The 14,083-nt window shown below is 41.4% G+C and overlaps 1 protein-coding gene across 1 annotated transcript in view; it reads right to left on the minus strand.

Moving 5' to 3' along the window:
* Nucleotides 1-6,921, minus strand: part of LOC131764265 (C-reactive protein-like) — a 60,832-nt gene extending 53,911 nt beyond the window's left edge. The window contains exons 1-2 of the mRNA XM_067034975.1: nt 6,548-6,921; nt 2,901-3,003 (exon numbers count right to left, since the gene is read on the minus strand). The gene's annotated coding sequence lies outside the window, so the exon portion shown is untranslated. The remainder of the gene's footprint in view (nt 1-2,900; nt 3,004-6,547) is intronic.
* Between the last annotated feature and the right edge of the window lie 7,162 nt (nt 6,922-14,083).

Below are 14,083 nucleotides of genomic sequence, written 5' to 3' on the forward strand. Positions count from 1 at the left end.
CACCACAGCCAATCCCCAAGGACTCTGATAGCCGCTGAGACGGCAGAGTTGGGAATGAGCCAGGGCCACTGTTTTGCACCCCTGCAGGGGGCACCATTCACATGGTATCCCTTTATTGGGCTGCACTGGTACAGGCCCATCTTTCTCCTTCCTGCTTTCCACTTGTGATCTCCCTATCTTGAGTTTTGCTTCTTCGGGTTTTTTAGGGGGAAAGGGACAAGGCAAGGTAAAGAAATTAATGTGCTTTTTTTCCCCAATATTGCCCTTTGATAAGTGTAGTGGGTGTGACTCAGCTTTACGCTAGGAAATCATAAAGTTTGCCCTTGAGGACACCACCCTACCCTCTGTGATGCAGAAGTAACGCTATGACATGATTTGGTGCTGACTCAGAGCAGGAAGAGCCATTGATCTCAAATCTCTCTGCACCACCTAACTATTGGTGTTAGTACAACTGTGTTGTACTGGTTTAGCCTCTCTCCATTAAGATTTATAGAATGAGATATATGTACCTCAGAGATTCTGGTCCATTCTGCTTTATGCTACTGGACAAGTCAAAAGGAAAATGCAGAGAGTCATCTAGGCATTAAAAAAAAAGACAGCTGTTCCATGTATGCATCATAGTCAAATGATAATATACACAGTACACATTGACCAAGGGGGACGGTAAGTATATGCATAGTCAGCTTGAGCCCAGAAGAATGGTGAGGGGTTGTGTCAGTAAGAACCGCCTTCATCCGAAGTAACAGAGACCCAGATACAGTGGCTTATGCGAAACTAAGGGTTCACGTTCTCACATAAAAGAAATTAAAAGATAGAAGGCCAGGGCTTCCCTGGTGGCGCAGTGGTTGAGAATCCGCCTGCCGATGCAGGGGATACGGGTTCGTGCCCCGGTCCGGGAAGATCCCACATGCCGCGGAGCGGCTGGGCCCGTGAGCCATGGCCGCTGAGCCTGCGTCCGGAGCCTGTGCTCCGCAACGGGAGAGGCCACAACAGTGAGAGGCCCGCATACCACAAAAAAAAAAAAAAAAAAAAGATAGAAGGCCAGAGATGATACTGTAGTTTCCCAAAGTTATCAAGGACCCAGGTATCCTCTAACTTACAAACAAACTTTCTCATTAGGTGGTTTCTATTCTCAAAGTCACAAGACAACTGATGAGATCTGACCATCATATCTGTTTTCAAAACTGGGGGAAAAAGTATAAAGACTAAGGGCAAAAGATTATACCCCAGCATTCTATCTCCTTTCAAGAAGCCTTGCCAGGAGTCCTACCCAACAAGTTTTGTTTAAGTCTCCCTGGTCAGACTCAGTTATGTAATCAAATGTAACTGCAAGGGAGGCTGAGAAATGTGGTCTCCTAGCTGCACACAGCACCACCTTGAATAAAACCCGGGTTTATTTCTTGGAAAAAAATGGGAAAATAGGTATTGAGTGGGCAAAAAGGAAGACCTTTCACAGCAGTGTATAATCTGTGTGAAGTCAGCGAGCTGTTTGTGTGATCTCATCTGAGCGCAGTGTAGGGTGGATGTCAAATCACTGAGATGGTGAAGGGTGTGTGTGGCTGGTGTGAGCTTAGTAGGTCAGTGAGAAACGTAGAGTCAGGTGTGATATTAACAATGGGGTCAGCAGTATATAATCTGTGTGGGCTTAGCGAGATGGTGAGGGCTGTGTACAGTTGGTGTGAGTTCCAACAGTTACAGCTAATGTCTGTTTGGCGTATATTGAGGAACCATCACTAAAGTCTTTATTCCCATTTTGCAGCTTTTTGAGAGCATCAGTCCATAAAAACTACTCAGCAATCAGGGAAATGTGGGAACCCTTCTGTCCTTATGGAGGCCATGCCTACCCCTCTAACTATATCAGTGGTTTGTAATCAGGATCTGCCTTCACTGGGACAGATGTTACATTAACAGGTACAAGTGGCCCCTCTTGTCAGTTCCAAGCAGGCTCCACTTTTCTATTGTCTTTCTACAGCCAAGTCTCCTCAGGTTAGCAGGCTTCATACGTCATAGCGGGCAGGTTTACACACCTTGGCCCAAAGCCTGAACTGCTAACAAATTACCTTGACATGCTGATTGCTTGACTTATCTCACCCTGGAGGCCTCCAGAGTCCTCCTTCACATCACCAGAAACACTTCCAATTACTGCACTGGTTTATCAGAGACTGTTTTCTTGGTGTTCCTATTCTGCTCTCCACTACCTTGCTTGTCTGAGTGATAGATCCTTTGAGTTCTTGCTGCATCCCTCTTAGAATGGCCCCTGCTTATCTCTGTCTCTGTTCCTATAGGATGTGTTTTATTGCTACATGGACTTGGCTTGTGGCCTCTACTGCATCATCTGGCACTAATTGTCATTCAAGCAACTCTAGAACACCTATAGGTGGCCTCTGTAAAGAAAGATTTCCAGAAACAGAATGCCAAACATAATACTTTATCAAACCTCTTGAGTTACACAATAGGAGGAAATCTTTACTTGGGATTTCAAAGGACAACAGAGAATTTCAACATAAACCAGGAATAATGCTCTGTTTTTGATTCACTCAATGCCAGATAGATGACGGGAAAGGACAACTGATGTGTCATGGGATTGCCAAGCACTGTACCAAATCCTTCCTGAGGTCAGCATTCCCAGCCCCACCAAACCCTACAGCTCAAAAAGCAGCTACAAGTACAGGGTAAAGTATGACATTGTGGAAAACTAGTTTAAGAGCCATACCCAAAATTGCTTGACTTTGGTTAGAAATATGGTTGATAACATGCCCTTAAAATTATCATGAACTCTAAGAGATGACATTGACTCATCAACTTATCTGTCATAATCAGTTATAAATTTAGAAATAAGCTTAACGTGAATTCTTAAGAACAGTAATCTAAAAGAATTCCTATTTGAGAGCCCATCATACCTTCATTTGCAAATGTTTCAATGTATTTCCAGAAAACGGTGAGAAATTAATCTTGAGTTCATTTGCCCAAGAAATTACCCATGGTTATATACTCTCAATAAACCTGCAAGACAAAATACCAGAGCTTTGTTGGGATCAGATATTAAGTTTTGTTTCCCACCCAAGGACCTTGATTTGGGTTAGTTATCTTGGATGGGAAATTCTCCTTCCTTTAATAACATCCTATTGAGATAAGTTGGGATTTTACACAGGTAAAGTTATCTCAAAAATCTAGGCTCTGGGCTTTCCTGGTGGCGCAGTGGTTGAGAGTCCGCCTGCCAATGCAGGGGACATGGGTTCGTGCCCTGGTCCGGGAAGATCCCACATGCCGCCGAGCGGCTGGGCCCTTGAGCCATGGCCGCTGGGCCTGCGCGTCCAGAGCCTGTGCTCCGCAGCGGGAGAGGCCGCAACAGTGAGAGGCCCGCGTACCTCAAAAAAAAAAAAAAAAAAAAAAAAAAAAAAAAAAACTAGGCTCTGTGGGGAAACTGACTTTTGTTCACTTTTAGAATGAGGGAGGAGCAGTAGAAATGATCACCCATGAACTCTATCAAATACCCTGCAACACAGGAATGGATCTGGTCTTCCTTGGAGATGTGGACTGACCCTAATTTCAGGACACCGTAGGAACTCAATAAAACTTGCAACAGTATGTTACAATTTATAGAAGCATAGCTAACTCAACAACTGGAAAGAATAACAATTATTGCCCCTTGATTACAACAGATTTCTTCTGTTCAAGCATTCTTTGAACTCTTATAACATGTAAAAGCAACCCCATGATCAGAAAGACCATGAGATTCGTGCCAGATGCTGGATGATGGTGCGAGATTATCAACTCCTTCCACCGTCCTCTTGTTTACCTGGCTGCTCAATGAGATTGAATCTCCCTACTGAGTCAGAACTAGTGCTGATGAGGATTATCAGATCCCAGAGCCAGGGTGGGAAGCCAGGCAGAAAACAAATCTCAGAATCACAGCTAGGGGCTTGGGATGGGAAAAGCCAATAGGACTCAAGCCAAATGAACAGTCAGGAATCAGATGCATATCAGGAGTCAAGATTAAGTATGTAGGTTAAAAACCAAGCGAGCAGTTAGGAATCTGGAAACCCACAGGCACTAGGGTCAGGCAATACAAGTCAAAGGACCAGAAACCAAGTAAAAAGTTGTGACAGCAGATTAAGGGGCATCATCACAATGGCCCTGAAGCTGCGGCACCTGCTATTTCAGGGAAGAAGGCTCTTACACCAGTTCTGTGAGAGCAATCCAAGATGTGACCATTCTGGATTGTATAGGTGGAAGCAGAGGACCCATGTGAAAAGGAACAGAGTCAAATGACAGAAATATAGTGTTTGGAATCACACTGAAAGACACATCATGACACCTCTGTGCACTGCCTGATGAAGATCAGAACTTTAAGGCAGTAATTAGCCACCTATGTTGTATCAGTATTTGGCAGCATACTGGCCAGGAATAGCCATTAGGGGTCAGGGAAAAAGTGGAAATTGAGAAATTTCACACTGACACTTTCCCAACTCCCCGTCAGTTCTGTTTTCCCATTTTCTGGCGACCTCCCCTGCTGGTTTTCAAGTACCAAGCAATTCCACACTGCCCATCTGTGGTCCAAATCCTTCCTTGGAGGTATGGCACTCAGATTTCTCCATTTCCTCAAAGTGTTCCAAGTTTTTTAAAAAATGCTTTTTTAAAACAAAATTTGGAAGGCATATCACAGATGCTAAGAGGAATGCAGTTGTATCAAAGTAACTCTAACTGAGGTACAAATGATGAATATGCTTAGCACTCCTAAAGGTATGATAATTTGAGGGAGGAACTAATTAATACAAAAGAACCTCTACAGCTCTGTCCCTAGCACTCTAGATGAATAGGGGTTTAAAAAGACCCTGCCTCTCTTCTTAAAAAATTACTTAAGCATATGACTTGAATTACAGCTTTTTTAAAATGTTGGTTTTCCTTCACAATAAAAAAAACCTTATTAATCAAGACTTCTAAGAACTCTGTTTAAAAGTGATAACTGATTCATCTCCCTTATCTAACTTTTTAATCAGATATCGTTCTAGGAATAAACACAATTTGAATTTTAATGATTTTCCAAAAACAATACTTGACCGTATTAAAACGTTCAGACATTTCTGTTTCTTAGGACAAGAGAGAAACTCTTACTCCGTGCATTGCACAATGGGAAGAACGTCAACTCAGTATTGCCTTGGCAAATCCATCCTCAACCTTGGTCTCCGTCTCTTCACAGAGATAATAATATATGCTTTGCAGCATTCTCGTGAAGGCTCAAAATAATGTATGTGAAAGGTCTAGCACAGAACCTGGCACATCGCTGGTGTTGAATGAATAGTAACAATTGTTAATATTAGCTCAGTTATCTAAGGAGTGCCCAATCATCTTTCATTGTAAACACATTTCTACCTAGTGAAAAGGAGAGAGCATGTAGGAGGAAAAGCATTCAGTTGTAGCAGGAGAAATTCCTGTAAGATCCAGAAAACTGGGTAGCAATCCCAGCTTTGTCACCAGTTATCTGTGTAAGTCTTTGCGAGACACTGAACTTCTCTGGGCGAGGGATCTGAACTACATCATAACTTTGGTCACTTCCAGATCTAGGGGGTCTCTAACACTAACTGATTACCTTCCCAGGCAGAGAGAAGGCTGGCAAAAGTTTGTCCCTGTCTGGGGACAGCATATCCCTAGATGATCAGATGTTGGCCCAAGGGACCTCTGTATCCACTCTTCCAACTACAGTTCCCAACCTTGTCTCTCATCCTCGGACCTTTTTGCTCAAACGCACAAATAGTCTTAGATTCCTAAGACCGGATGTAAACCTTTCCACTGATACATGTTCACCCTGAGATTTAGGATAATTTGCTTAAGTTACCTGGGCCTCAGTTTTCTCTTCTGCAAAAGTAGAAGAGTGTTATACACCTCATCGAGTTTTGGGGAGGATTAGATGAGATACCATATATGAAAATGATTTATAGGCTGTACAGTTTTGTGCAAAGTCAATACAGCAACTATGATTATTGGTGGATTAACACTTTGGAAGCATTTTATGGAAAGCACCCCAAGAACCTGGAATCTGAGTCAGAACACTTGTGAGTCATCCACCTGGGCTGCTGTCCTTTTGGGGTTTTATAGACCCAGAAGAATCCAGCAGAATGGCATTGAATTTTGCTGTAATCAGATATTGACTTTGGTTTTCCTAATCAAAAAAGAGGTTTGGGGCTTCCCTGGTGGCACAATGGTTAAGAATCTGCCTGCCAATGCAGGGGATGCGGGTTCGAGCCCTGGCCTGGGAAGATCCCACAAGCTGCGGAGCAACTAGCCCCATGAGCCACAACTACTGAGCCTGCACTCTAGAGCCCGTGAGACACAACTACTGAAGCCCGTGAGCCACAACTACTGAAGCCCATGCACCTAGTGCCCATGCTCCACAACAAGAGAAGCCACCGAAACAACAAAGAGTAGCCCTCGCTCGCCACAACTAAAGAAAGCCCGCGCACAGCAATGAAGACCCAACACAGCCAAAAATAAATAAATAAATTTAAAAAAAAAAAAAGAAAAGAGGTTTGTTTAAACTTTCACTTACAGGCAAGTAGCAGGATCTTGTTTTAATGTTCTGGAAAAGTTTTCACCCCATTAGCAATTTCCTACCCATGTCACCTGGGATTTTCCTATTTCAAGAGGCAATTGTGGAATTTCAGGAGAGCCGCCTGTTACTAATTGTAACAAATCAACCAAACTCTGGAAAGAACTGCAGCTCTGTCCCTACAGAGATCCACTCTGTAGCTTTGCCGGGCTTACTGTCCACAGAATACCAGGCTCCTATGATCGTACAAGGCTGCAAGAAATGTAAGGCAGTCTAAGAAGAAGCTGAGCATATTTCTGGGTTCCTCCCAAGTGTCCTGAAATGCCCCTGCCTGCAGGGCTGAGCAGTGCTGTAGAATCTCTTCCAGTATTTTCTCTTCCATACTGAAGTCTAAAAGCAATTTGTTGTTAAAAGCTTTTATTTAAGCAGTTACCTCAGAACATAGTCCCAAGTGTTGAGTTTTCTAAGCAATCAGCTATGTGGAAACTTACATCAGCATTAGTCTCCCTTCCTGAGTTGATCCCATCCACATGTACAGGTCACATGCCCCTGGACAGGGCTGGTACCACAAATAGAAGAGAAAGCAAGTACTCACATAGTATAATTTGAGATGTGTCACAGCCCCCTTCCAAAAATATCTTCCCCACCAAATGCCACAGAGACTAGAATTCCCAGCATTGAACTCACTGCTGCTAGACTGCTCCATCTTCCACACCATCCTCGCTCCAATATCTGCACATATGAATCACATCCGTCTCTCCAGGCCTAGCTTAGTATCACTCTTTTGTGACACCTTCTATGAACCTCCACTTGGAAGTGATGTCTCATTCCTCTGAACATTTACAAAGTTTAATTTGTACCTCTTTTATGATGTATAGCTGACCCTTGAACAACATGGGTTTGAACTGCATGGGTCCACTTGTATGTGAATTTTTTTCAACGGTAAATACTACAGTACTACACGATCCACAGTTGGTTGAATACATGAATGTGGAACTGTGGATATAAGGGACTGTGTATGTGGAGGGCTGACTGTAAATTATAAGTGGATTTTTTTGCTGTGCAGAGAGCCTGCAACCCTAATCCCCAGTTGTTCAAGGATCAACTGTTTTTTACTTTATTTTATTTAGTTATTTATTTTGGCTGCACCACTGGCTTGCATGATCTTAATTCCTCAGTCAGAGATCGAACCTGTGCCACCTACAGTGGAAGTGCAGTCCTAACCACTGGACCACCAGGGAAGTCCCCAACTGTGTATCACTTTATGTTTAAACACATGTACTATCCCCACCAGGCAAATCTTGAGAGTCAACCCCTGAGCAAGGTCTTACTTATCTTTGTACCACTATCCCATCCCCAGAGTAAAGAACCAACGTCTGACCACTGGGTGCCATGTGGGAGAATGGACAGTAAGATGCACCTTCACCTGGGCTGAAATTTTGCTACTCACTAGCTCTGTATCCCTCAGAGCTAGAAGTTACTTTACTTCTCAGGACCTTATTTCTTTCCTGAAAATAAGGCCAATTAAGAGTCACACAATTCCAGCACTCTCCCAGCCATCATTATCAATCTACTGGATGATCTTGTAGCTCACATTGATTCAGCAAAGGCCCAACATTACTAACACTCATTTTTTTGAAGTGGTTTGATAATGTATATACTGCATTGGGGTTTTAAAAAGAAAAAAAGGTAAGGGAATATTAGGATGAGGCCAATGGAAAAGTACAGTCCTATTTAGTTACAAAGGTGGAGCATGAATTCAGCTTTGAGTTTCCTAGCAACCAAGGCAAAAAGGTATTAAAATAAAAGATTTTAGCTGTTCAAGAAGGTGCAGCTCTTCCTACTATTAAGATCCACGAGAAAAAAAAAATCCGTGAGAAATTGATGTCGTAGACTTTGTCCTCAAAACAACCCAACAATGAATTGTGTAAGGAGCTTAACAGAACTGTTTTCTGTTGCACTATTTCCTACCAAGACTGTTCTAGTTATCTCTTGCTGCACAACAACCTCAAAATAGTGACTTAAAACGATAGTGATCATTTATTCCTATCTCACTGGGGACTGACTAGAGTCGGCTAAGCAGTTCTCTAAGCTGGGGGCTGGAATAGCTGGTCCTCTTCAGATACCTGTAGGTGGTCTCTCCATGTGACTTCAGGATGGTAGCATGAGAGCAGCCAGAATCCTTATGTGGGAGCTCAGGCTGAGAAGGAGAGAGCCAGGCAGGGTGTATCACCTATCATAAACCAGCCTCAAAAGTCATGTAGTATCAGTTCTTCCACATTCTATTTGCCAGAAGCAAGTCACCAAAGCTGGCCCACATTCAAGGGAAGGGTAATTCGTATCCATGTTCTTGGAGGAATGTCCAAGAATATGAAAACATGTTTTAAAACCACCATAAATGACAAAATATAAATTTGTAATTCGATAAATGCTATTCTTTTGAAAGCCAAAGCATAGTCAGACTTGACCCGGGGATAAAATCTAGAATATGTAGAGTGGTGCTGCCCAAGATGGTAGCCCCTGGCCTAAATGGCTATTTAAATAAATAAATAAATAGATTGAATTATTTGTTTGTTTATTTATTTATTTTAGTGGGTCATTAAGTTTATTTTGAATTTTTTGATTTTCTCAAAAAATATATCTGGAAGTTGAAATAGAAAGAAAGCAAAAACTGAGCAGCAAAGCATTTAAGAAGTGCTAAAATCATTTCTGAAATCAGTTACTCAAAACATTTGGTGTAATTTTACTCTTGTCAATTTTAGCCATGATTAGTGAAAAACAAATTATTTGTAAATGCTGATTGTAGTACTTCTTTCAGAGGATTATTATGAGGATTAATTGAGATAAAGCAGAGCCTGGCACATTGTAAATTCTTTTTTTTTCAGTTTTAATTTTATGTTGTTCCCCTTAAGGTATTTTTTTAAATCGAAGTATAGTTTATTTTCTTTTATTTATTTATTTATTTATTTATTTTGACCACACCGCGCGGTTTGCAGGAACTTAGTTCCCCAACCAGGGATTGAACCCACACCCTCAGCAGTGAAAGCACGCAGAGTCCTAACCAGTGGACTGCCAAGGAATTCCCGAAGTATAGTTGATTTTAAATTTAAATTAATTGAAATTAAATTAAAAATTTTAAATGCCATTCTTCAGTCTTGACAGCCGTTATTTTAAATTTTAATAGCCACACATGGTTAGTCACTACTACATTGTACAGCACAATGATAGAACATTTCCATCACTGCAGAAAGTTCTACTGGACAGTGTTGATCTAGAATAATGAAAGAACTGTATATTCTTTAGCTGTCGATCAGAACTGCTTACCCATCTAATTAAGCTCTTGTTAGGCACTGGGCAACAGAAATGTCCAAATTTTAACATTTGACAAGAGTATGAGCTGCATGAAATCTGTAATGCTAATGAAGGAGAGTCCCATACACCTTAACAATCAACAGGGCAGGAAATATTTCACTTCCTTTAAAGTAAATGAAGACACCTAACCAAGACCCAAATAGCTGGCTACCCCAACCTCCATGTGGGGATTTTCAGTGAAGGATCTACCAGCAAGACTAAAATTTCCCTCAAAATGGTTTCTAAAAACTGTTTCCTAAAAACAGTTGAGGGAAAGAAAGAAGAAAATCAAAGTTACAAAGTTAATTACCTCACTCTTTCATTCAACCAGAATTTACTGAACAGGCATGGATGCTACACCTTGTATCTGAAAGCATTTTCAAAATAGATTTTCCTGGGGTTCCCTGGTGGCGCAGTGGTTGAGAATCCACCTGCCGATGCAGGGGACACGGGTTTGTGCCCCGGTCCAGGAAGATCCCACAGGCCGTGGAGCGGCAGGGCCCCTGAGCCATGGCCGCTGAGCCTGCGCGTCCGGAGCCTGTGCTCCACCACAGGAGAGGCCACAGCAGTGAGAGGCCTGTGTACCCCCCCCCACCCCCCAAAAATAGATTTTGCCAATCTCCTGGGCCCCAGAAACAAATATCAGTAATGCAGCCAAGAAATATCTACTTCTAAGTAGCATAATTTTCTAGTGAAACCACCGGAGAAAAACGGTTGCAAAATGACCCTTAAGTAGCTGAGAAAGTTGGCTAGCGATATACAAACATTAGATATAAGGCATTGAGATTGAATATACTATCTGCCAAAAGTGATGATTTGGGATTTAGAAAAGCTGAATTCAAGCCACTCTGTTTTCCAGTAAGATAGAGAGGCCATTTCTGGTTAGTGACAATAAAATTATATCACCAGCATAGAAATAGTTATTTTTATACTTTTCATAATAGGGGTATATGCAGCTAGAACATGCACAAATTGTTTCAAATCGTTAAGAAACAAATTAAGAAGAAAGGTTGGAGGAAGCAGAAGCAGAACACAGTCTCATTTTTTAAAGACTGAAATTATTATCTCATCTGTTAGGAGACTGTTCTCATGACTATTTGCTGTGGTCGAAAGTTCAGGTTGAACATGAACATTAGTTATCAGATCTTGCATCCCAGCTGTGTTGAATGTCTTCTGTTTGGCCTTCTCCATCCCCTCTCCACACTTCTGCCCACTGCTCTGTGCTGCCAGAAGGCTGAACTGTATGGGCTGCATCAACAAGCTCCCTTTCCCTCTCACTTCTAGAGGAGTTCAGCCAATGGGAGGCACTAGCAGGAGATGAGAGGATGAGAAGATAGAAAGGTTAGACTATCTGTCCCCCTAGTTTCTTCCCAGCCTGGCCACCATGGGTTGGTTTCATTCCCTAAACAAAGGCTATATCTAATGTCAGGCACCCCTCTCCATATAGCTGTACTCTTCGAATTCCAGTAAGCCCTCACTTCCTTTGATCATTCAGGCTTGTGAGTTGCAATGTTTCCAAGGTACTATACCAACCCTTGTTGGTTTTCCTCAACCTTGCCCATACCTTTGTATATAGTTCCTTTCTTAATTTCTCTTTAGTTATTCAGTTTGTATGGACCTCTCTTTCCTTGCAAGCCCTGACTGATACACCAGTCCATTACTAGTTTTTATGGACAAAGACCAAAACAAGATCAATTACATTTATAAGCTATCTTAAATCTATTCTTGACAGATTTTTCCAACACATGATAGCATGGTTAATGATGGAATATTTTACCTAAGCCCAACCTGTTCTTCATAGAAAATATTAGTCAGAAAAAAATCCAGAACTATAATTTATGAAAGACAAAATGAGCACAACATTTATATGAAAAGCCCACCAAAATAATTGCTCTATGATTTGATAGAGAAATACTGTCTTTTTTTAAAAAACAGGGGAAGGAAGACTTCAACCAGATAAAATTAATGAGAGTAAACAAATTAGCTCCCAATCAGAGCAGAATTTGAGCAGTTCTGGTAATGAAAAGAAACCACTTTGTAATTAAAGTACTACATGAGGAAGTATAACCAGAATCTAATTGGTGAAGAGACTTGTTCTCCCAAAGATTAGTGAAATCATTCTTGAGTTAAAGGCCTTGCAGCTGTCCTGCCCACCACCACCATGGTGCAGTGAATGAACAAAATCCTCACAGTCAGGCAGAACTGCTTTCAAATCTTTCCAAGTCAAATCATTTATAAAGTAGGGAAAACAGTATCTCCATTGTAGGGTAATTTGGAGGATCATATAGAAGAATAGGTACCTAGCACAGCGTCTGATGCATTAAAGTTGCTCAACAAATGGAAATTCAAAAACAAAACCAACAAAAGGAAACCAAAGACTTATAATCCAAGATCAGCCTGAAAATCAGCAAGTGGATCAGGAAAAAAATAAAATAAAAATGGGAAGAAATAGGTTGTTGATAATGTATTCCCCAGTCTCCCGTGTATCATGAATATTTTGAGGACCTTTGTAATGGATGAATTCCCTTCTCAAAGGGACTGTAGGGAATAGTCACCTAAGGACTATTCTCATTCCCTGTCCTGAGAGAGCTTCTACCTTTTTTCTTCTTCCACCATTTTATGTTTTGAGGTTAACTAACCTTTTTTTCCAGTGTACCATAGTGATCATTTCTTGCTATCACAAACTATCCTGGTGGCCAGCAGAGTTCAAATGGGTACTAGACTGAGGTAGGCGACTCACTGGTAGTTGTGGTGCACTTCGAATTGCCCAGGAGTTCCTCTGGTACCTTGTTTTAGAAATGTCCTAAATGTAGTGCCCTACTGGATTCTCTTCTTCATTTTTTGAGACCATACCATCTGAGTGATGAAACATTGCCTTTGCCTGGGTTGACAACATCCTTGACCCAAAAGCAAGATCATTATTTTCTCACAAAAGGGATATCTTCCTTTGTATGTCTTGGGTTATGTCAGAGACAGGTTACTGACTCTACTTCTGGATGGAATTCATATTTTAAGAGCAATTTGTAAGACAAAGAGGTACTTCAGCAGGATCCTAGGAAATGGGAGTAAGAGCAGGTTATTTTGACAAGTGAGAGAGGAAGAGTATTCCAAAGACTAAGCCAGTGCACAATGTGTTACAACAATCAATGAAAGCACATATGAAAGAACCCTGAAGACAGATCAATTCAGAAATTCTGTCCTATCGCTGGAGTTGGTTTACAGATCCCTAACCCTGCAATCATAGACCCAATTTTCCCAGTTTTCCTAACCCTGGAGTTGCTGTTCCATGATCCCAAGGCCAAGGTCCCAGTGAATTCTTCAGTGAAATGCTGCATGGTGAGCAGAGTGAACTCAAGTAGAAAGGGATCAACATATAATGAACACCTACCATGTGCCAGGCATTGCATAGCATATTTTTGTACATATTATGTCAGTTAATCCTGATAGTAATAGCATAAAATAGACAATATAATCCTATTTCACAGGTACAGAAACAAAGACTCTGAGAAGTTAGGTAACTTGCCCAAGGTTCAGTTTTAGAACGGCAATTGCACCAAATCTCCCTGTTTCAGAACCCATTCTCATTCCTCTTTTCTACCACATGTTCATCAAGGACTTCATCCATTATTCAGCATCTTTACCTATAGGTGAGAAGATAATGTGTTACATACCTATAACACATTATCTTCATTCCATCATCAGTTCTTCAACTTGTACACAAAGCTGTCGAGAGAGCATCAATGACTTTCAGAAATCCATGTAACACAATGTCATCCTCCCTTTCTACAATTTACTAGATATAACTGGATGCTTAGTAACAGACACCTGTACTGGCCATCTATTGCTGCATAATAAACCATCCCAAAATTAGTGGCTTAAAACAACAATTTATTATATCACATGATATAATGGAACATGGATACCATAAGGCATAATATATTGAGGGTTATTACTATAACGAGGTATCACAGTCTTCCCCCTGGCCCTAGTGATTCACATCCCTCTTATTTGAAACTATCAAGAGCTCATCCAATCATGGTATCAAACTACAAGTCCAGGATCTCCTGATCTGGCTCAGGTCCAGATGTGGTTGAGGCTCCTCAAGGGCAATTCCTCATGCAGCTTCTCAGGTGTAGTTTCTCATCATTCAGGGACTCATGGACAGAAAAAACAACTTATTTGCTC

Source organism: Kogia breviceps, chromosome 1, assembly GCF_026419965.1.
Source record: "Kogia breviceps isolate mKogBre1 chromosome 1, mKogBre1 haplotype 1, whole genome shotgun sequence".
In the NCBI taxonomy this organism is placed as follows: domain Eukaryota; kingdom Metazoa; phylum Chordata; class Mammalia; order Artiodactyla; family Physeteridae; genus Kogia; species Kogia breviceps.